This window comes from Pongo pygmaeus, chromosome 13, assembly GCF_028885625.2.
Source record: "Pongo pygmaeus isolate AG05252 chromosome 13, NHGRI_mPonPyg2-v2.0_pri, whole genome shotgun sequence".
In the NCBI taxonomy this organism is placed as follows: Eukaryota; Metazoa; Chordata; class Mammalia; order Primates; family Hominidae; genus Pongo; species Pongo pygmaeus.
The window spans coordinates 98,179,839-98,203,474 of record NC_072386.2 but is presented as its reverse complement, the minus strand read 5'-3'; the positions used below and the strand labels follow the sequence as shown (position 1 = coordinate 98,203,474).

Below are 23,636 nucleotides of genomic sequence, written 5' to 3'. Positions count from 1 at the left end.
CGGATGAGATGGGGATGGTGGGAGTACAGAGGGCAAGAGGAGCAGGGCTACATTATGGGGCACCATGTATGTCTGACTAGGGAGTTTGGGTTTTATTTAGTGGGAAATGGGAACCTTTGCAGGTTCTGCAGGAGGGACGTGATTCTATCGAATATTAGAATCTCACCCTGGCAGCAGGAGAAGAATGTATTAACAGGGGAGCACCTGGAGCCATGGGACCAGTGAGAATGCTTTTGAAGTAGACGGAGCCTCCCAAGTCTCTCTAAAAAGGGCCCTTGGCCTTGGTTCTGTAGCAAGAGGGTCCTCCTGATTTCTACAGATGTGTCTTACTTATGTGGGTACATGTGGATACATATGCACATTACAGGGTGTTTAAAGTCCTTCAATATTGATTTGTGTATGAAATCTCTCCAAGGAAGGCAAACAATGGGCAAAACTGAGCTTACCCAGAGTTCAGTATCAAAACTGCAGATGACGGTTGTCAATTTTTCTACAGAGAGCTAGAAGCATTGGAGTCCAGACATAAGACACAGCATCTGTGAAAACAGGGACTGGCCTATGGGTGGATCTCTTAAAAATGTTGATGCTTTCTATTTCTATGAGGAAATCTGCTGTGAGACACTTATTTCATTTTGTCAATGTCAAAATTAGGTGACCTGTTAAGTTCCTTTCTGCTCTGGCAGAGACTTAAGTTTTTAATAAAACTCAAGTGTTGAAGGGCTAAGTGACCCATCCAAGGTAGTACAGAGAGTTATTAGAATCCTGAGATAGCAAGGTCTGGTGGAAAAACATTCAAAGTGGGTTAGTTTGTCTTTGTTTTGCCATCACACAGAAATCCACACATGGGGGCCCTAATGATAAATCAGTTAACTATTCAGATATAAGATTATTTTTCAACTCAATAATATAAAAGTTGTTTTTGGCCAGGCACATTGGCTTACACCTCTAATCCCAGCACTTTGGGAGGCCAAGGCAGGTGGATCACTTGAGGCCAAGAGTTCCAGACCAGCCTGGCCAACATGGTGAAACTCCATCTCTACTATAAATACAAAAATTAGCTGGATGTGGCAGCACACACCTGTAATCCCAGCTACTTGGGAGTCTGAGGCAGGAGAATCACTTGAACCCGGGAGGCAGAGGTGCAGTGAGCTGAGATTGTGCCACCGCACTCCAGCCTGGGCTACAGAGTCAGACTTCGTCTCAAAAAAAAAAATTGTTTTTAAGAATTACTTAATTGACTTTATTTATAAAAAGACAAAACAGATTTCCATGAGTGTAAGTCTTGTGCTGGTCCATGCTCAGTCTAAGTTGGTGAGAACATTGATGTGTTCAGACAGAATGGGTTTGGAAAGAACAGGTATTCATGGAGGACTCCTCCAGGTTAATTCCTAATTACATCAAAGAGAGTTGCTTTCACCTGTAGCCAGTCAATCATGAAAGAAGGATTTCCATAGAACCAGACAGGGCTAAACATGATCTAGAGTTTGGCCATAGGATTCAACAGAAATCTCAACTTACCATCCAGAACTTTTCATGAGTAGCCATAGTGTGTTTTTCAGCTTCATTTTTCTACAGTTGAGTCAGGCTAAGCAGGGAAGGTGCTTGACAATCATACCTACCCTCAGGCGCCCATTCCAAGCACATCGTAGAAACAGGATGGCCTGTCCTTTGATCAAAATCTGAAAAATTTTTCTGGATTGTTTCATTTCATTTATATCATATGTATCAGTCAAGGTTCTCCAGAGAAAGAAGACCAATAGTATCTAACTATCCATCTATTTATCTATTAATCTATCTATCCACTCCTCCATCTACGTGTGTATGTATATACACACATGTATATATATGTATATGTATATATGCATGTATGTGTACACACATGTACATATCTCATTTGCCTCATTTAATTGTGAGGCTGGCAGGTCTGAAATCCATAGGCTAGGCTGGCAGACTGGAAACTCAGCCAAGAATTGATGCTGCCGTCTTGAGTCAGAATTTTGTCTTCTCCAGGAAAATTCAAGTTTTGCTCTTAACGCCTTCAACTGATTAAATGATGTCCAGTTCTTTCCTTTACTTAAGGACAAGTGATTTCCTTTACCTCTTCAAAGTACCTTCACAGCAACATCTAGATTAGTGTTTGCTTAAATAACTGAGTTGACACAAAAAACTAACCATCACGCCAAGTTTCTACCATTTTTCAAAATCTGTGATTCGACTGGATTTAAGGAAATTTAGTCACATGAGGACAGTACTTTTTTCAGCTGCCATAAGCTCAATACATCTACCCAAATCAGTCACGCTCTTGTTTTTTCCCTTGTAATATTGAGTTTAGTGTGCCCGGATGTCTTGTCACATCAATTAGGAAGCAAAAATGTATGAGTCATGGAGCATGCAGCAGAGTGAATTTTCAAGTCCCCTGAACAGGTTTTTATGACCCAGCCATCTGATTGCCCTAAAATAAACCCAACTGCCATGTTCCGCCTCACCTTTTCCCAAATGCCCCATGGCCTGGAGATGACTCAGGGCCCAAGAATGAAGAAAATAATCAGAATCTCAATCACTTCCTCTATCACATCTTCAGTGAGCCTGACTTACAAAACAGAAACTCTCCAGAAGAATAAGGCAGTGAAAGCTGAACCCAGCTACCTTCTTCTTGGACATGAACAAACAATTATAATATTCTTTCCCTTTCATGGAAGGAGCCCATCTGGGTCAAGGGAACTCAATTTTTCTGCATTTAGCTTGCGTGTCTCAGATGCCATGTTGGCAGGTGGACAGCCCTGTTATTTGTTGTGTGCTAGCTAATTGTACAAGATCCTCAAGTGCAAAATGAAAAAGACAGTTTGGGCATAGTGGCTCATGCCTCTAATCCCAGCACTTTGGGAGGCTGAGGCAGACAGATCACCTGAGGTCGGGAGTTTGAGACCAGCCTGACCAACATGGAGAAACCCCGTCTCTACTAAAAATACAAAATTAGCCGGGTGTGGTGGCACATGCCTGTAATCCCAGCTACTGGGGACGCTGAGGCAGGGGAACTGCTAGAACCTGGGAGGCAAAGGTTGCAGTGAGCTGAGATCATGCCATTGCACTCCAGCCTAGGCAACAAGAGCGAGACTCCATCTCAAAAAAAAAAAGAAAGAAAAAGAAAACAAAACAAAAGAAAAAGACAGAAAACAGCTAGTTCTAAGGAGAATATGGAGCAACCATCAAACACCGCTGATGAGAATATAAACCAAGTACAACCATTTTGAAAACCTGTGTATATACACACACACACCCTAGGAGAGGAATTGCTAGGGAATAAAGTACTTATAACTTTGTAAGTAATGTGTGTGTGTGTGTACACACACCCTAGAAGACCTATATATATGTGTGTGTGTATATATATATGAGACCTATAAGACTGGGGAGGTGTGTGTGTGTATATATATATATATATAGGTGTACATAGGTATGTATATAGTTGGACACACATCTATATGCATACCTATATACATAGTATTAGTCTGTTCTCATGCTGCTAATAAAGACATACCTGAGACGCAGTAATTTATAAAGGAAAGAGGTTTAATTGACTCACAGTTCAGCATGGCTGGGGAGGCCTCAGGAAACTTACAATCATGGTGGAAGGGGAAGCAAACATGTCCTTCTTCACATGGTGGCAGCAAGGAGAAGTGCCAAGCAAAAGGCGGAAAAGGCCCTTATAAAACCATCAGATCTCATGAGAACTAACTCACTATCACAAGAACAGCAGTGTGGGGGTAACTACCCCCATAATTCAATTACCTCCCACCAGGTCCCTCCCATGACACATAGGGATGATGGGAAATATAATTCAAGATGAGATTTGGGTGGGAACACAGCCAAACTATATCATACACCTGTATACACACACATACACACCACCCTCAGGAGAGGAATTGCTAGGGAATAAAGTGTTTAAAACTTTGTAAGTAATGTGTGTGTATGTATATATATATATATATATATACACACACACACACACACACACACACAGAGAGAGAGAGAAAAGTCATGGCAAAAACCACAATTAGTTTTACACCAACCTAATATATATGAGACCTGTAACACTGTGGGGGGTGTGTGTGTGTATATATAGATAGAGATAGAGATAGAGATAGAGATAGAGATAGAGATAGAGATAGAGATAGAGATGGATATAGGTATGTATATAGGTGGACACACAGCTATATACATATCTACACACACACACACCCCCATCTCTCTCTCTCCATGTATATATATGGGGATACATGTATATATCAAACAGAAATGCACACACACTGAAATGTTCATAGCAATGTTATTCATAATAGCCAAAAGCTGGAAACAACTCAAATGTCTATCAATAATAGAATGGATAAATCAATATAGTCACACATTGGACTACAAGGATGAGAATGAGAATCTGCAGCTACATGCAACATTAGGGAAGAATTTTATAAACATAATATTGAGCCAAAGAAGCCAGGCTCACAAAAAAAGAACATATTGTATGATTCCATTGATAGAAGGTATAAAAACCAATCTATGGTAGAGGAGTTGACACATGGTTACCATTGGAGGGAGCATAATGACTGGAAAGGGTCAACTGGGGGCTTCTGCGCTGATGGATTATATTTACTTATCTTATCACTGCCTAATAAATTACCCCCAAAACTTAGAGGCTTAAAACAACAATCATTTCATTATATCTCATGATTTTGTCGGTCAGAAATTTGGTCAGGGCTCAGGTGGGTGATTCTTTTTCTCCATGTAGTTTTGACAGGGGTCACTCAGTGGTCTTTAGCTGGCAAATGGGCTGCTTTGCAGGGTCCAAGAAAACTCTCCTAACAAATTTCCTGCTTTGTCAGGGATCACCAGAAGTCTGGGTTCCACTGGAACTGTCAACCGGAATGCCTATATGTGGCCTCTCCAACATGACAGTCTCAAAGTAGCTGGACCTCTTATGTAGTATTTCAGAGCTCCTGGAGAGGGTTTCCAAGAGACCCAGGGAGAAGCTGCAAGATTTTTTATGATCTAGCCCTAGCAACATTTCTGCTTCATTCTATGGTCAAAGAAGTCATTAAAGCCAGTCCAAATTCAAGGGGAAAAGAGGAAGAATTCAACTTCTCCAGGAAAAGGACATTAATGTACTTGGAGGAAATGAACTGATGGCAGTCATCTTGGAGACAGGTGACCACAGGGAATGTTCTGCTTTTTGATTTGGGTGTTAATTATAGGCTCTATTCAGGTTGTCAACATTTATCAACCTGTATACTTATAGGTGCCCTTTTCTATGTGTATATAATTTTAATAAAATATTGCAATCTAAACAGACTTACCAAGCAGAATAACCTTTGGAACAGACAGGTCCCATTTGGACAGTTCCCATCTCTGTGGCTGGATAGATACTCCTGCTTCACTGGAGTCACATGGCCCCTCAGCATTTCTGTGATCTTGGGTTACATAAGTGTGAAGGTCAGGCCTCTTGCTCTGTTAGGGTCTCAGTTTCAATGACAAAAGAAAACATTTATTTGGATTACTGTGAGGAAGATGAGACAAATAAAGAGAAGACTTCTGGCATATCCTAGATGCTCAGTAAATGAGCTTCATTTCATTTTAAGCCCTGAGTGCTGCCTCAGATCCCTGACTCCTAGACTGCCAAGAAAATTAGCAGCTAGGACTTTCTAGAAGTCTTGCCAGGAGTCCAGAGAGAGCTTGTCCTCCAGGTCCCCTTGCTCACCTTGTGAGCAGAGACAGGGGTACGTTCTCAGGCACCTGTGCCCTGCAGGGAGGGCCTAGGTCAGAAGCCGATGAAAATAACTTTGCAGCTGCCAGGACTAGTCCAAAGTCCCCAAGCGGAGTGACAAGTGAATCACCTCAACGAACGCTTAGTCACTGCAAGGTACTTTCCACACAGACACATGGAGATGGTTACCAAAGAAATGTCTGCTGGCTGCTCTCACATCAGCTCAAAGAAAATGTTGTTGTAACCTTTACTTTGGAGGGGGAAAAAATAGCATCACTTTCCCTTTTCCTTTCCTTTTCTTTTTTGGAGAGAGATTCATTGGCAACATTGTTGAAGTGGTTGTTTTTATTTACCCTGGAGAAAGTTTCCAGATAGCTCTGAATCCAGAGCTTTGTGTATGTAGCAGTCCCTTCAAGTCCTAAGCACTTAGTGTCTAAGTGTGTAAACAACCCCCTTAGAGGAGACTGTCACGGACCATCCAGATCACAGGGCCTCCCATGAAGCTCCCTGATTGCAAGCAGAGTCCTCCAAGCTTTTAAAAGTCAGAGATGGGAGGTTCAAATCCCCCTGCCCTGTATTATCAGTATAGCCTCAGGGCAAAGGATTCCAACTTCCTGAGCCTCATACTTCTTTATTAATAACAATGAAGCTTCATTGTGTGTACCCACAAGGTGGTTGTGAGAATTAGATGAGGTGGTGTGCAGAAGCATCCCCAACAATGCTTGGCATTCTCATAGTAGTTGATCAGTTAAAGTAAGTTAATGTCTCCCTCTCTCTCCTGATTCTTCCTTTGTTATTTCTCTTGCTGCCTTTCTCTTTTTAAACTCCCTCTCTTCCTTCTCTTTTCTTCCTTGCCAAACTTAGTCAACCCTCATGCTCTCCTATTCTCTCCTTTCCCCTCTGCTGTCTGCATGCTTTTTTTTATTTTTCTCCTTCTTTTTTTGCCTTGTTTTCAAGCCTCAACCCCCACCTCCACACACACACACACACTCACAGCCATCTCTCTGGCTGGTACAGCTTTGGCATAAAGCTATTGAAAGCCAGCCAAATTCTGGTTAAAAACACTGCAATTCTTGGCCAGACTTTCTCTCCTTACAAATGAGGGTGATGTTTCAGGCATGGGAAGTCTTCCCATCCATTTAGGCCCCAGGGAAAAAAATAGCAACGCCTCAGTGTGTGGCCTTAGGTGGACGGCGAAGTGGGGTTCTGGGTATTGACAGAAATAAATCTGGTGTTTCTGAAAATTGTGAAACATGCGCAGTGAATGTGTCATCCCAGCAAAAGTGAGTCAGCTCCTAGGCCGGGGCCCAAATCTGGCTGCATTTACTTTCTAAATAGAAAGTATATTCCTGGCCAGCCCAACTTAGCAAATCAGCGGTCAATGAGAGTGGAAAGACAGGCAGAAAAAGAGACATGCAAATGTATACTTTGCAAGAAGGTTACTGGAAAAATCAAATTCTCTCTCTGTGATTTAAAATAAAAAATCATTCATTTTCTTCTTTTCTTTCTATCCGGATATCTGCATCAAACTTTTCTTTTCATCATTATTTTACCCCAAACTTCTGGAGTGGCCTTCAAAAATAGGAACACAGCAAAGTTGCAACAAAGCAGCCTGGAGTAATTGGGTGCTGTAAACTTTGGGGTGAGACAGACCTCAGTTCAAATTCTGACCCCACCTTCAACTAGCTCTGTGTGTGTTGTGTTGTGTGTGTGCGTGCGTGCGTGCGTGTGTGTGCCCTTGGGAAAATTTCTAACCTCTCTGAAGATTTAATATCACTTTAATCAAATGGGAGAAATCCAGTGGAGAGTAAAGTATGTAACACCAGCAGTGCCTAGTTTATGGCAGGTGTTTGTCGTCTCTGAGTCACCTTTCTCTTTTTTAGGAAGGGAAGTATCTAGAACTCTGATGCCTCTTCACTCCCTAGTTCTCTGTCCACATGGGGTTATCTCTTTTAGAGGGTGTGAGCACCCAGAATATGGGAGCAGCAGCTTTGCCTCTTCCACTCCAGACATAGAATTTGGAGAAAAGAAGCAACACCAGGCTCAGGGCCTTCTGCCCCAGCATCATAGGCAGGCAGGGCTCCCCTGCATCCCTGGCAAGCCCAGATGCTAGAATCATGTGGCCTCCACTCTGCCAGAGGAAGTGATGCAACTGCCCATTGGCTTTGGGTCAGCCTAGAAGAAAGTGTCCTGTTACAGCGTGGGCGTGGCTGGCTTCAGGGCTCCAGTCGGGTGCCCTGTTCCAAACCTACAGCAGAGGGGCAAGCAGGAGATCCTGCCTTTGTACATAGACTGCCTGCTGTTTACCCAGCTTTATGCACCACTATCCAGGCCCTCAAAAGGGCCCAGCCAAGCAAGTCGTCTCTGGCCCTTGGCCTCTCCCTTCCCTCTGCTCCAGCTCACAAATTGCCCTCACTACGAACACCTGTTTCCTTTCTCCCAGACCCCGTGGGGTCAAGCTAGTCTATTGACCTCATATGCATGGAAGGGATATAATTGAACTCAATTATAATAACTACATCCATTAAAAACCTATGTAATGTTCATTAAGCAGCCTAGGTAATATGCAATTAATGGCATTACCATATGAATTGTGCATTGGGTCACTAATATGCAGATGATATGTAATGTTCAGTGTATGTATTCATTACAGCACATGCTGGAAAAGCACAGCACTCCAAGCTTGCAGGTCTGTCCCAGTTAGAAACCCTTTTGATCTCATACAAATCCTTTTATAGAAGAGCCTTTTCATTCTTTGGAACATTTGCTTTTCGCCTCTTTACACAAAGATGACTATTGGAGAGAAAGGACTCTGAAAAGCTGGTTAGCGCTAGAGTCGGGTAAACTTGAGAAGCCTGTATTGGAGCTACTGCTGGAGAAGGGCCATGACCTTCAGGGCATAATTCAGGCTTCAGAGTTCTGACCTAGCCTTTGCCTGTAATTTTTCTGCCAATCACTGCCACCTCCAATGGGATGCCCGTCATCTGGGAAATGGGCATAATAGGCCTTGATGATGCCTACGTCACCAGTACATTACATAGATTCTCTCATGAGGGAGACTAACATGCTTTGGAAAGGCAGAGTGGTAAAGGCATTGAGCATCATTTCCATGAAGCTCCCAATGGAAAATTTCTTCACTAAAAAAAAGAACCTGCTCCATTCCTCCCAGCCTGCCCTTCATGTGGGTAGGTTTGTCCAATAATGCTCAACCTTAATGAGAGGGCATCAGTGATGTCCGCCCTTTATGTGGAGTTCTCTCATAGTTTCTCTTCAGAGTATATTACTGGCATTGCCAGGGTCCTCGAGTTACCATCTCTGTTTTAAAGAATTTGGAAACAGAGGCCCTGGTGAATGAAGAGAGTTGCCCAAGTTCATGTTAGAGAGTGTCCTTGACATGAAGGAGGTGATAGAAGCTGGACAGAGAGATGTGCATCTCAAGTCCTTGTAACTGGCTTCTGACTCTGCACCCAGCCTTCACCTCCTCAGCTGACATGAACAAATTTCTGAACACTCACACCCATCTCATTCTTCTTTCTATCTGTTGTTGCCTATCAGAAAAGCCCTGGTCATCCGACCTCCAAACCATCTGGCAGTCCACACTCTGCTCTCCGTATAACATTCATTTGAGCATTCGGTGAATACCAACTCAAGACCAGGCACTGTGCTACACATGGGCTAAAAACATGAGGAACTTATGGCCCTGCTTTCAAAGAGCTCAGTGACAGTCTTGGTTCAGGCCTTGACTCCCTGTTCCTGAACTGTGGATGGCCTAATGGGTACTTTCCCTGAATTTTACCTTTTTCCAATCCAACCTTCTTACAGCCACTGGAATGGGTTTTTTAAATCCAAAGCTGGCCTGCTTAAATCTTTTTAGGAACGCTCAATGCTTACGAAATAAAGTTGAAGCCCTTCACTTGGCATTCAAGGCCCATCAGGATGTGCCTTTGTCTCTTTGGTTTCCTCTTCTCTACCATCACCATATGCAGAAAGAACACTGGATTTCCCACCCATAAATCCTTCCCATACCTGTAGTGTGAGTTGTGGCTCCTTATATTAAGAAGTGGAACATATTTCTCTGCCCCTTGAATCTCAGTAGGCCATGAAACTGTCTTTGGCCAATGGGACCATTAGCGAATGTGAAGCAAGCAAAAGCTTGAAAGCTATTTCTTTCTGCAAGCCCCTCCAGCCACTATGTTTACTAACCTTAGCTAGACTCCTTAAGGATAAGGCCCATGTGGAAAGAGATCTCAGCTGAGGCCTCAAACATGTGGGTAACACCATCCCAGACCTTCCAGCAACAGCTAAGCTCACTTAGACCAGGAGAATCACTCACTTAACCCAAAAAATCATTCTAAAAAATGATAAATATTGGTTAAGTCACTAAGCTTTGAGTTGGTTTGTTATACAGCAAAAGCTAACTTACACAGACTCACAATGTGCATGCTCTTTTGTGCTACTCTGCTCTACCCCATACTGTTCCCTTCAACTGGTGTGCAGTTCATCCTCCTCCTGTGCCTGAACACATTTCTGTTCTGCTCACTGAACGATAGGCAGGGAAAGGGAGAGAAATCCCCATAGAAAGAAGAGCATAAAGCCAAGTTTGTGTTGGCTGTGCATTCTGCTCTCAATATTCTTGGCCTGTCTTACAATCATTCCTCTGGGTGGGCATACGTGCTTTTCTTTCTCATGAAAAACTGGGCATCTTGGAGCATGGACTAAAACCCACCTACTACCAAGGCTGTGCCCGCATCTGACTCATCACCATCAAAGCCCTCCTCATCCTCCTTTCTCATTCCCTCATTTTCCTCACTAGCCTGGGAGAGCACTTTGCCCAGCATGGTGCTTGGCTCACCATTAAGCTTCTTGAAAGGACCCACACCATCATCACTTCCTCCATGAAGACTTCAACAACATCCCAGGCTAAGTTGCTCTGTGTTTCCACCCAGTGCTCCCACATCCTGTTTTGCTTATGGCTGGCACCTTGTAGGAAAAATCTGTTTACCTATCCATTTTCCACAACTCTCCATTCCCAGCACACAAACACTGTCAGTCACCAGCAGGCCTTCTCTATCTTTGTGTCTCCATGCAGTAGAATCAAAGAAAGAATTGGTTGGATTAGTTAATCCATCACCAAGGGTGCACAAGGGAGCCATGGAGAATTAAAAACAAGCAGCTTCGAGTCAGACAGCTCTGAATGTAACCCCTTTTTTTTACATTTTCAGGTAGAAAATTACTTAAACCTTTAGATTTTCAATCACCTCATGTGTGAGTGATGTCAATCAAGGAAAGTGACTGAGACAAGTCTCAGTCATTTTAGGTGGTTTATTTGCCTAAGTTAAGGATACCCAGGCTGGGCGCAGTGGCTCATGCCTGTAATCCCAGCAGTTTGGGAGGCTGAGGCGGGCCGATCACCTGAGATCAGGAGTTCGAAGCCAGCCAGGTCAACACGGTGAAACCCCATTTCTACTAAAACTACAAAAAATTAGCTGGGCATGGTGGTGGACACCTGTACTCCAGCTACTTGGGAGGCTGAGGCAGGAGAATCGCTGGAACCAGGGAGGTGGAGATTGCAGTGAGCCAAGATCATGCCACTGCACTCCAGCCTGAGTGACAGAGCAAGTCTCCATCTCCAAAAAAAAAAAGAGATACCCAAGAGATAGGTCTATGCCTTTCTCCAAATATGATTTTGAGGGGTTCAATATTTAAAGAAGAAAGGGTGAGAAATTGAGAATACACAATTTTCATGTGAGAGGCGGGGAGGGGAAAACAGTCATTCATGCCTTAGTCTGGCTCAGTGAATCTGCATTTTTATGTAAGATAACATAGACAATAGGGCAGAGGAAACAATCAGATATGCATTGGTTTCAGGTGGGTAGAGGGATGACTTATAGTTCTATCCTGTATTGCCACACCTGTGAAGATAAGCTATCTATTTATTAACAAATTGCCACGTTGAGCTTTAACAGAAATGCTTTAGGGTAAAGATCTTGGGGACCACCGGGAATTTCCTTGTAGCTTTTCATCTTTATGTAGCTTTTCATCTTTGTACCCATCTTATTTAGGAACAAAACTTGGAGGCAGGTTTGCATGACCCAGTTCCCAGCTTAACTTTTGCCTTCAGCTTGGTGAGTTTGGGGTGCCAAGATTTATTTTCCTTTCATGGTGAGCACTATCTAAAAGATCATTGACCCTTGAACAACGTAGGTGTTGGGGCACCAGTCAAAAATCTGTATAATTTTTGACACCCCAAAAACGTAACTATTAATAGCCCACTGTTGACCAGAAGCCTTACCAATAACATAAACAGCCAATTAATACATATTTTGTATTTTATATGTATTAAATACTATATTCTTGCAGTAAAATAAGCAAGAGAAAAGAAAACATTATTAAGAAAATCATAAGGAAAACAAAATATATTGACTATTGACTGAGTGGAAGTGGAGCATCTTACAGGTCTTCATCCTTATTGTCTTCACATTGAGTAGGCTGAGGAGGGAGGAGGAAGAGGAGGGGTTAGTCTTGCTGCCTCTTGGTGGCAGAGACAGAAGAAAATTCACATGTAAGTGTGGGCAGAGGGATGTGCGCGGCTCGAACCCATGTGGTTCAAAGGTCAACTGTAATCCTTTCCTCATGAGATGGTTTTGAGGATTCATGAGATGGTTTTGAAGACTCATGAGAGATTATAAGTAAAACTCCACACTCAAAAGCTGGCACATGGGCGAGATTCAAGCCAAGTTCTGGACATCTTCTCTCTTCTCTCCAACTACCCACAAGTTCTCCTGCCCACTTTAATTTTTGGCTCCACCCCTGGCTGTTTCCCTGGATCACAGAGATGTCTTTCCCACACCACATGGGTGTCCTGAGCTGGGAAGAAATGGAGCATCCCCTCTGCTCAGCACCCTCTTGGAGCCTGAAGTTTATACACTTTATCTTAGCTTCCTTCTCCTTTATGAAGAGAAATAAGATGAGGCCTGCTGGTGTGGTTTATGAACTGTAACTCGGGATGCAAATTTTCACTGTTACCTTTCCAAGATGAAACAAAGGCTTTCAGCTCTCACCTCTCCTCTCCTGACCTCACTCTCCTGGAGTCTATACTTGCAGATGGCAAAAGTCTCTGGCCTGGTTTGGTATTAGAAATGGTGTTAAAAGAAGAGGGCTACTCCATCCTCATTCATCCCATTCATTCATTCTCTCTCACACACACACTCTTTGATTCATTCATTCATTTATGCGTTCTCAACATAGGCATGGAGCATGTGTTTTCTGTGCCAGGCTCTGTGCTGGGAGCAGAATGAAGAAGCAAATATGACTCAGTTGGTCTCTTCCCTGAAGGAGATGAGTCCTCTGTTGACTTCTCTGTTATGCGTGTGTATGAGAAGAGATGCAGGTCATCACAATGTGCAGTGTGTCTTACGAGCCTGCCCCAGGACACAAAGGTAGAATCACTTTTTCCATGAAGCTAGAGTGTGAGCATGAAGTGCAATCGACAGGGACAAGTGCAGAAAGTACATTGGATTGTGGCAATTGTGAAGGGCACTCCAAGGAGCTCTGTTTTTTGCCTCGGGCAAACAGGAGCCACTGAAACCCTTAAAACAAAAAATAAATGGGAGCACTTTCTAGTTACTTCTTCAAATGCAGCTTGATCTGCTTCCCAATAGTTATTCCCCAAGAAAGTAGGAATCAGAGCAATTCTACAAAGCATTCCTTTGTATGGCTTCAGCAAATTACTGTATCGTTTTGAATCTCAAAATAGGAAACACCAGAATTACTGACTTCCCTCACTGAGTGGTTGAGCCTTTCAAACGGTTCTAGCTAAGCAGTTAAGTGTGTAGTCTCAGGGATCAAACTTGGTTTGCCAACTCTGTTGTTCTGGGACCACTCAACTGTTTAAATCCCCAGTTCTCCCACCTGTAAAATGAGCATGATCACATTTCCTTCATTGTTGTGTGAATGAAAAGGGATAATGCAAGTAAAAAGATTAGCACAGAGCAGGGCATGGTGGCATGTGCCTGTAGCTCAAGCTACTTGGGAGGCTGAGGGAGGAGGATCACTTGAGCCCAGGAATTTAAATCTGCAGTGAGCTATGATCATGTCACTGCACTCTAGCCTGGGTAACAGAACAAGACCTCAACTCTAAAAAAATTTTGGAATAAATACATAAATAAAAATAAATTTTTTTTTTTTTTTTTTTTTTTTGAGAAGGAGTCTCACTCTGTCGCCCAGGCTGGAGTGCAGTGATGTGATCTCGGCTCACTGCAAGCTCTGCCTCCCGGGTTCACACCATTCTCCTGCCTCAGCCTCCCGAGTAGCTGGGACTACAGGTGCCCGCCACTGCGCCCGACTAATTTTTTGTATTTTTAGTAGCGACGGGGTTTCACCATGTTAGCCAGGATGGTCTCGATCTCCTGACCTTGTGATCCACCCGCCTCGGCCTCCCAAAGTGCTGGGATTACAGGTGTGAGCCACTGCGGCCAGCCATAAACATAAATTGGAAAAAATAATAATAAATAGGCCGGGCTTGGTGGCTCATGCCTGACATCCCAGCATTTTGGGAAGCCAAGCCGGGCGGATCACTTGAGGCCAAGAGTTCGAGACCAGCCTGGCTAACATGGTGAAACCCCGTCTCTACTAAAAAATATAAAAAATTAGCCAGGTGCAATGGCTCATGCCTGTAATCCCAGCTACATGGGAGGCTGAGGCATGAGAATCCCTTGAACCTGGGAGATGGAGGTAGCAGTGAGCTGAGATTGGGCCACTGCAGCCCAGCCTGGTCCCAAATAAATAAACAAATAAATAAACATTAAAAAATAACGGTTAGCACAGTGCCAGCACGTAGTAAGCACACAATACATGATATTATTATCTGTATTAATTGATAGGATAACTCCCTGACACGTGCAACTCTATCAGAACGGCAAGTTCATTCCATGTTCTTGCCTCACACACTCCCAAAGGTCTCAGGGACCACACAGATTCCAGGCCCATGTAGCGCCCCCTCCCAGAGCTTCATATTTTGAGAAGGAAAGAACTGCCAAAGAAAAATCCAACTGCGTGCTTTTCCTATCAAAGAGAAAAACAAAAAAAATGCAAAACACTTGCCGGAACACACCAGTTTTCTTCCCGGAACTTCTTCAAATTCTATGGGCCTTTCCATCATATTCCTGGCCTATGTCTGCCACCAGGATATTTCCCGGCAGATATTGCTGGTGCCCCCAACCAGGCTCCGAGGAGAAGGAAAGGAAGGTCCTGCCAGGTACAGACGTGCCCAAGGCAGAGCTGTGCTCATCTTCCGGGCCTTGTTGGCCTGCAGGGAAGGCAGAGCAGGCTTTGGGCTGCATCCAGAGTTCTCAGGAAGAAGCCCTGTTCATCTCCAGAACAGGAGACCTAAGGCTTTCCCACCACCCTGGGCATCCTGCCACCCTGCTCCTCTGGAGAGAGAAGCTCCTATGATCACCCAGAGCACCCATCGCTTCCCATGCCTCCTGGCCTTGTTCTGCTTTCTCAACTGGGAAAAGCCAAGGCTTTGTGCAAAACCCTCTTTGAGCCCTGGAGAGGGGCACTTAATCCTCACAGTGCAGCAGGAATTGGGTGCTGGACCCATTGCTGGAGCTCCCTGAGGGCAGGGGCTGCTCAGAGTCATCACTGCGTGATGGGAGCTGACAGCAACCCTCCTAGCACAAATGAGGTGCTTTGAAAATGGTAGCTGCTTAAGCAGCTTATCAAGTTCTGGAGCAGTTAGATGGAGGAAGCAGAAGAGATCGGCCCTCGGTAAGTAGCAACTGGCACTAGGTGCTGTATTGTCTCATTTAATTCTCTTGCTAACCCTGGAGCTATGTCTTCGTAGCTCCACTTTGTAGACAAGTAAATTGAGGCTTAGAAATAACTTGACCCAAGTTGCAGGAGTAGAAAGTGGCAGCACTGGAACAAAACCAGGTTTTTCTGACCCCAAGGCTCTTTCCCATGAAAGCCGCTGCCTCTCTGGAAAGGGAGATGTGGGTCTCCATGTTGACAAGCCTGCGGCCTGCAGACCTTGCCCACAGCACTATGCCAGGCATGGGGAGGGGGACTGAGTTCTGACCAGGAAGGCAACGCAGGGAGAAAATGCAGAATGACGACAACAGCAAGTGGCATCGAGGAGCTGGGAGCAGGAACGGGCAGAGGGCACGGCACGAATGTGATCTGTGAGTCTGTGCAAAAGGGCTTTGGACATCCAGGGCCACAGAAATGCCAGGCACTAACTCCTCTCACCTCTTTGGAAGTCAGGAAGACTCTACACAGGAGGGACCTCTGAAATCCAGATAAATTGAGGGAGTAAAGGAATAATAACAAAAATCAGAGCTGCCATAAATTACCTATGCTGTCCAGAAATTCCACTAGGTACTGTAAACACATCATTGCATTTAATTCGCAAAACTCCAAGAGGTGAGAGTTATGATTCCCATTTTACACATGAGAAAATTGGGGCTCAGGTCAGGTCACTGACCCATAGCTGGCAAGTGGCAGTCAGAATTTGCACTCACATTTGACTGATTCCAATTCCTATTCAAATTCCCTATTCATAAGCCCCAAAGGCTACAGATACCAGGCAGATTATGCAAATGAGGAAAGCAGGGTGGGCTTAATAGGAAGAGGTGGAGAGAGCAGAAAACCGCAGAACACATGCTTCATCTAAAGGGGCAGCTTCTCCTCAGCTTCAGCTTCAGCCAACTCTTGCCATTTGAGAATGTGGACCCAGTGTGGCCAGATCTTTCCATGTCAAGATAAGCCAGAAATTATTTATATTTCTGGGTGTAAAATCTGATTTTTAAATACTGAAGAATAATGTTTAAATTGTTTAAACACATAGAAAACTAAACAAATCCTGTCTGAAAGACAGATATGGCCTCAGGTCAACATTTTGCAATCTCTGTTCCGCAATGTGGGGTGGCAGAGGGCACCCCATCCCTACAGATGTCAAGCATACTCTGAACAACAGACCCCAGGGGATGGTGGAGAAGCAACTGGAGGGGGTGCTGCTGAGGACGGACCTGGTAGCCTTTAAGCTTCCTTCAAAAGTTTGAGACCAGCCTGGCCAACATGGTGAAACCCTGTCTGTACTAAAAAAAATTTAAAAATTAGCCAGATATGGTGGTGGGCATCTGTAATCCCAGCTTCTTGGGAGGCTGAGACATGTGACTCACTTGAACCTGGGAGGTGGAGGTTGCAGTGAGCCAGGATCACCCCACTGCACTCCAGCATGGGCTACAAAGTGAGACTCTGTCTTAAAAAAAAAAAAGATTCCTCCAAAACTTGAGACTGCGTGAATCCAGGAACTGGCAGAGTGGAGATGGGCGGGATCCCTAAGCAAGGTGAACACCATGAGCAGAGGCGTGGAGCCAGGAACAGTACTTTCGTCTTCATTCACTCCCTATTCTGAAAGCCTTCGTGTCCTCCCCCGTCTCCTCATTTTGGTGATGGCTCTGCCCTAAATCTCTGGCCTAACCATCAGTTGCAGTGGCTCCAGGAAAAGCCACCCTCACCGCTTCCTAGACCTGCCTCCAGATCTCTCTCCACCTGCCTCAGCCCTGCCTCTCCTCTCTGAGACACCTCTCCAAACTCTCACCTTATGCGTAATCTTAGCTACCCAACTCAGGTGACCCAGACGATGGTGGCCTGCCATTTGTCTTTTCTCTTCCAGATAATCCACATGCCCTGAATATTTATTCCCCAAGTACTCATTGCACCCCCACTGTCTGTAGAGCTCTGTGCTAGGCACGCAGGGTGCCGCTGGGAACAAGACAGATGCCATTGTCTAGTCCAGTGCTGGCCATGTGGGGACTGCTCAGCAAAGACTTTTGCTAAATGGAAACAAGTGATGATAAAGTGGAAAGAGTTTTGACCTCCCCCATCTCTCTGGCTTCAAGACCCTGCATCTCTTCACCCTACAGACACCCAGTCCTGTCGATCCTACTTCCTTACGATCTCTCCCAGGCATTCAAGGAGGCACAGTGGGGAAAAGCCCTGAGGATCCGAGAAGAAGGTAGTTACAGGTGGCATCTTTTCTTTTTTTCTAATGTTCTCACTCCCCCACCCACCATGGCAAAGGCCCCACTTGCAGACACACTCCTCCTGAAGTTGGAAGCTGGCCTTGCCTCTGCTATGGCAGGCAGCCCTGAGTCAGCTGCCAGGACCCGGGGTGGAGTACAAACAGCCCCAGGCCCCTCCAGGCAGACCAAGAGCCAGCAACTCACCCCTTGGGCGCCCAGCCAGGTTTCCTTCAAGCCAGGGCCTGAGCACACGGACCCTAATCGGCGAAACCCCCCACCCTTCCTTTGCAAACACCCTTGTGGTCAGCTCAGGGCGGGCCGACAGGCAGAGCTGATCTACCCCGTGCTCCCTGAAACGCTCCACACTGAGAGAGCTGGCGCAGGACCGCTCAACCCTGGCCAAAAGCAGCCCGGCCATCTGAGAAGGGCTGGGAGCTGCCCTCCGGACAAGGAGCGGAGCTCTGGGATCTGAATAGACGCTGACTCTGGTGGACTCTCGCCTGCATGTCCTCCAGTCCTCTGCTCAAAGCCCTGCTCCCACCTACTGCGATTACACACATACACCCCAGCACCCCTGTTTATGCCCCTTATCAGGTTTTTTTTTAATAGGATTAAAAATATTTTTTTTGCCATTTGGCATATCATAATGTATATTATTCATTTGTGGGAAATTCACTAGGATGAAAGTTCTATGAGGACAGCAAGCTTTTTGTTCTATTCCCTACTATATCCCATTTCTAGCTGCTAATAGGTGCTCAGTAAACATTTGAAGGAGGAGGAAGGAAAAGAAGGAAGAAAGGGAGGGTGTGAGGGAGAATCTTTAGAGAGAGTAGGTCTGGTTAGCCTTCTTCTCTTCCTGGCTGGCATCTCTCCTTCAGAACTACCCCAGACTGGTGGCCTTATAACCTTTTGGAGAAATGACTTTAGCAGCCACTTTTTAAACTTCTATTTATCCCATTTATCTGGGGCTCACTCTGTGTCAGGCAGTACAGATAGATGATCTCACGTGATCTTCTCAGCAACTCTGAGGTCTGTGTCATTGCTGTGACTCAGGCTTTCTCAACCTCAGCCCTAGTGACAATCGAAGCCAGACAGGACCCTGTTGTGGAGGGCTATGCTGTGCATTGCAGGACATGTGACAGCATCCCTGGCCCCAACCCACCAGATACCACCAGTACCCTTACTCCTAGTGTGACAACCAAAAATGTCTCCAGACATTGCTAAGTGTCCCTTGGGGTGGCAGGCAAAATTGCTTCATTTGAGAACCTCTGTGTTAACTCCACAAAGGGGGAAACAGGTTCAGAGAAGCTAAGGAAGTTGCTGGAGGCCATGACAGAGGAAGGAAGCCCACCTAGGTCTGCCTTGCTTCAAAGCCAGCGTTCCCTCCATTCTGCCAGGCCATTCTCCCTCAGCAGGCAGGGCTCACAGACCAGAGAACTATTACTGGCAAGACCCAGAGGTCTCTGCCTAGCCTCTGCCCAGCCCCTGCCTGTGTCCCAACGACGACAGAGCGACGACAGTGCAAGAAGAGCCTTCCCCAGCAGCCGCCGCTGAGTTTAAGGCCAAGCAGCTTGAAAAACACTTACTCATACTCTGGCCATGACGGGGAAACATCACCAATGATAAATCATATCTCTTAATTATCTGTGATTTCTGAGGCCGGCCAAAATTTCCTTTTCATGACAAATATTTGCTCTGAGATTTCTTTTCCCCTGAAAAAGAGAAGCAATGCAAGAAGAGCCCTAGGGCTGGTCTCCCAAGTGGGAATCCCAGCGTCTCTGATCAGCCCTCTTGTCCCACCCAAGCTGTCTGGAGCTGGGTTCCTGCCTGGGCATGCCTCTTCCCTCCACGCTCCAAGTAGTAAAATCCCCAGGTTTCTGTTTTGTTTTGTGTTTTTCGTTTTCTTGGAAGGGTGCCTGAATTGGAGATGTTTACTCACTTAGATGAGACCTATTTGAAATTACTCTGAGGGCGGGAGGAAGACAGAAAATAAAAGGGCATAGGGCCCAGGGTGAAAAGGCCAGGGTTCGAGTCAACTTGAAACTGCTGCAGGAAAATTTATTCCACCAGTCTAGCACCTCTTGGCATGATAAGGAGAGTGCCCAGTCTTCTCAGCCCCCATACCTTCTGGACCTTCACCCTGCGGGGCTCTTTCTAGCTTCATCTTCCCCACTCTTCCCTTAGGGTGAGCCCATTTACTGGCTTTTAAACATGATTTTTCACATGTTTTTGTCTTTGCAGTGAATGCTTTTCCCTATTTTCTGCCCATAAAACTCCTATTCCTCTTCCATAACCCGATGTAAATGTCCCTTTCTTCGCCAATCCTTGCCCCACCCCAGGTAGAATTCATCTCTCCCTCTCCATGATTCCTCAATAGTTTACACAGACGTCGATTTTCCTTGGTTTATACTCTCTTGGAGATATGCATGTACCAGGCCTCTGGAGTCCAGGGGAAATGCTGAATGGGCAACCAGAGCAAGCCAACTGCCACTGGAGACAGAAAAAGACATTCAGGTTATTTCGCTCCAGGGCTTTCCTGTCCACCCAGCTTGGTTTTCCCTGGTCCACTAACATGTATGACTGTCCTGGGCACATCTTCCAGAAGAAATTGCAGAAGAGTTTTGTAGCAGTCAGAAACTCTAATCCTATTTTGTTCTACATTCTGAAGCAGGTGACATGGGCCACCACATTCTTCTCTCTTTTCCTTCCTTCCTTCCTTCCTTCCTTCCTTCCTTTCTTCCCTTTCTTTCCTTTTTTTTTTTTTTTTTTTTTTTTTTTGGCAGAGTCTTGCTCTGTTGCCCAGGCTGGAGTACAGTGGCATAATCTCAGCTCACTATAGCCTGAACCTCCTGGGCCCAAGCAATCCTCCCACCTCAGCCTCCTGAGTAGCTAGGACTACAGCCATGCACCACCACACTCAGCTAATTTTTTAATTTTTGTAGAGATGGGGTTTTGCTATGTTGCCCAGGCTGGTCTCAAACTTCTGAGCTCAAGGGATCCTCCTGCCTTAGCCCCTCAAAATGCTGGGATTACAGCCATGCACCACCATGCCAACCAGGCCACCACCATGTTTCTATGAGAACATTCTGGGTTCTGGTTACACTCATGTGCCATTGTCATGGAGCTAGGCTCATTGAAGGCACTTGACCATAGTCAATCTCAATCTCTCTCCTCTTGGCATAAAAATGTGGGGTGAGCAGAGTGGGGTGCCTGGTCCTGGCTGAAAGAAAGCAGAGAGCTGATATCCATCTCTGCAGGTCAGCCTCCCACTACAAATTCACAGCCACCCTACTGACTACCGACGAGCTCTGCTGAGACTCAAGGATGCTTCTCTTCTGCTCCAGTCCTAGTGATGAGGGAAGAGCAGGTCAAAAGGCCTGCCTCAGCTGCCCAGAGCCAGCTCCTGTCCTTCAACAAATCCTGAAGTGCCACAACTTATCCCCAGAGAGTACCATCATACTTCCTTTGACTTGCGCTGCCAGTGAAAACCAGCATCTGCGGTCCCTTGCAGAAGCTGGGTTGCAGTTCGTCTGCAGAGCTCTGCTTGGCAGGCAGGCAATGATGTGGGTCGGCTGGAGGTAGCACAGTGAGGCACCCCTACTCCATTATCTCCCCAATGTCCTGAGTTTATAAAACAGCAAATAGATCTGGAATGTCACCCCAGTACAATCATTCAGAAAGTGGCTTCAGGACCCACCCAGGGATTACCAGACTGTTATGTTTTAATTAACGGCAGGAGATGAGACCAAGGATGAGGGTGGGTCAGTAACTTAGGGATAGGCAGCAGCAAGCATTGAATGTCAAAGTCAGGAGTTTGGCTATTAATTGTATAAACAGTTTGCAGCCAGAGGAGTGGCGAATTCTAGCCTGTCTCAGAAGCTCACCCAGATGCAAGTGGAAGACACACTTCCAAGGGGGCAATGCTGGAAGCCAGGAGATAAGAGAGGGGCTGTTGCTGCTGCCATTAGGAGAACTGCCAAAGCCTGAGTTGCTGAACTGTGGAAACTGGGAGGAAGGGGCAAATTCAAAAAGCCTGAAATCCATAAAATCAACAGGACTTGGTCATTTATTAGACTGGTGGTTAAACAGAAAGAGTCATCAAGATGAGTGCCCGGGATCAGGTAACTAGTTGGGTGGTGATAGCATTAGCCAGGGCAAGGAATCAAGCACACAGGACCATTTGTTGGAGACGGAGGAGGTGGGGAGGACAATAGAGAGGTCAAGCATGTTGCTTTGGGTCTATTGAGTAAAGGCCCCTGGCAACATCCAAGTGAATATGAATATATGGGCCTAAACTCAGGGAAGAAGTTGAGGATGAAAATACAGCATAGAAGTTGTTAAAACTATAGAAAAAGATGCATCTGCCTAAGGAGAGTGTATGGAAACAGAAAAGAGGAGACCTGCAACAGAGCTGTGTGAACTTGCAGCCAGTCAGGAAAGTCAAGAGAAGAGAGAATCATGCAGAGAAGAAAAGATACTCAGCAAGGTAAGAGGCAGAGGTAGGAGACAAGGTGGGATTCTCATTAGAACTGAGTTAAAAGCAGCTAGTACAGCACCTGGCACATACAAGGTGTCCTCAATATTGGCAATTTTCTACCCAACTGGCAGGAATGTGAACAATAGTAACTGTCATTGAGTTATTGAACTTTTTTTTTTCTTTTTTGTGACGGGGTCTTGCTCTGTCACCCCGGCTGGAGTGCAGTGGTGCAAACAGGTCTCACTACAGCCTCTACTTTCTGGGCTCAAGAGATCCTCCTACCTCAGCCTCCCAAGTAGCTGGGACCACAGGTGCATGCCATCATGCTTAGCTAATTTTTTTATTTTTTGTAGAGATGGGAGTCTCACGATGTTCCCCAGGCTGTCTCAAACTCCTGTGCTCAAACAATCCTCCCTACCTTGGCCTCCCAAAGTGCTGGGATTACAGGCGTAAGCCACTGTGCCCAGCCATATAGAACTCTTACAAGGCCAAGTACTAAGCATTTTCCTTAAATAGCTTATGCATCCTTCATAGCCTATTACTGTTGTCCCCATTTTCAAGATAAAAGGAATGAAGCACAAAGACGTTCATAAGTGTAGGTAACACCCTAGTCTATAGATGGAGAAGCCAAGCCCAGGGTGACGATGCACAGTTCATTTCAGATAAGTGGCCTTTGAGCACATGGTAAAGAAGCAAGCACAGTCCGCAGGTCCAAACCCCTGTTCCACCTACCAGTTGCTGCTGCCTCTGCAGATTTTCTCCGGCCCTGCTGGGGCGTCCAGAGCACTCAGCACCAAACTGTACAGCACATCTTGACTCCAAGTCAAAGGGCCTAAAAAAAAAAAAAAAAAAAAAAAAAAAAGCCTCCAAGATCTCCTGGCTGCCAAATTGTGATTGCAAAACTACTGATGATTTAACTGTAAATGAATCTGAAACATACGGACTGAATTTCCCTTGAACTACGCATTAAAATGCTCATTTGATGAAAACAAAGCCCCTGTTGAAAAACTGTAAAGAAAAAAAGAAGAAAAAAACAAGGTGGTAAATACATGAGATTCAAGGGGGTATGGAAAGTGAGGAGCTGGCAGAGAGAGAACACTTTTGACATCCCCTAAGTGCAAGGCAAGTGAGAGATTTTATAAGGGGACTGTGAATTTCTTCTGCCTCTCCAAGGGGATACAGCTTTGCTGGCCCTGACAGCCATGTGGGGGTGTCCAGTGACTGCTGAGGTATGGCAGCTTAAGAAAGAGAAAACTCTATATACGAGATGCTTATGTACGTCTGTGTGTGTGTGTGCAGGTAACTGGAAAAGCTGGAAAAGGAGAAATATATATATACGTATATATACATATATACATATATACACATATATACATAT

The 23,636-nt window shown here is 45.3% G+C and overlaps 1 long non-coding RNA gene across 1 annotated transcript in view; it reads right to left on the bottom strand.

The window, feature by feature from the left end:
• LOC134737922 (uncharacterized) overlaps positions 1–23,114 on the bottom strand; it is a 74,425-nt gene extending 51,311 nt beyond the window's left edge. The window contains exons 1-2 of the long non-coding RNA XR_010123357.1: positions 22,991–23,114; positions 5,346–5,506 (exon numbers count right to left, since the gene is read on the bottom strand). This is a non-coding gene — a long non-coding RNA (uncharacterized LOC134737922). The remainder of the gene's footprint in view (positions 1–5,345; positions 5,507–22,990) is intronic.
• Between the last annotated feature and the right edge of the window lie 522 nt (positions 23,115–23,636).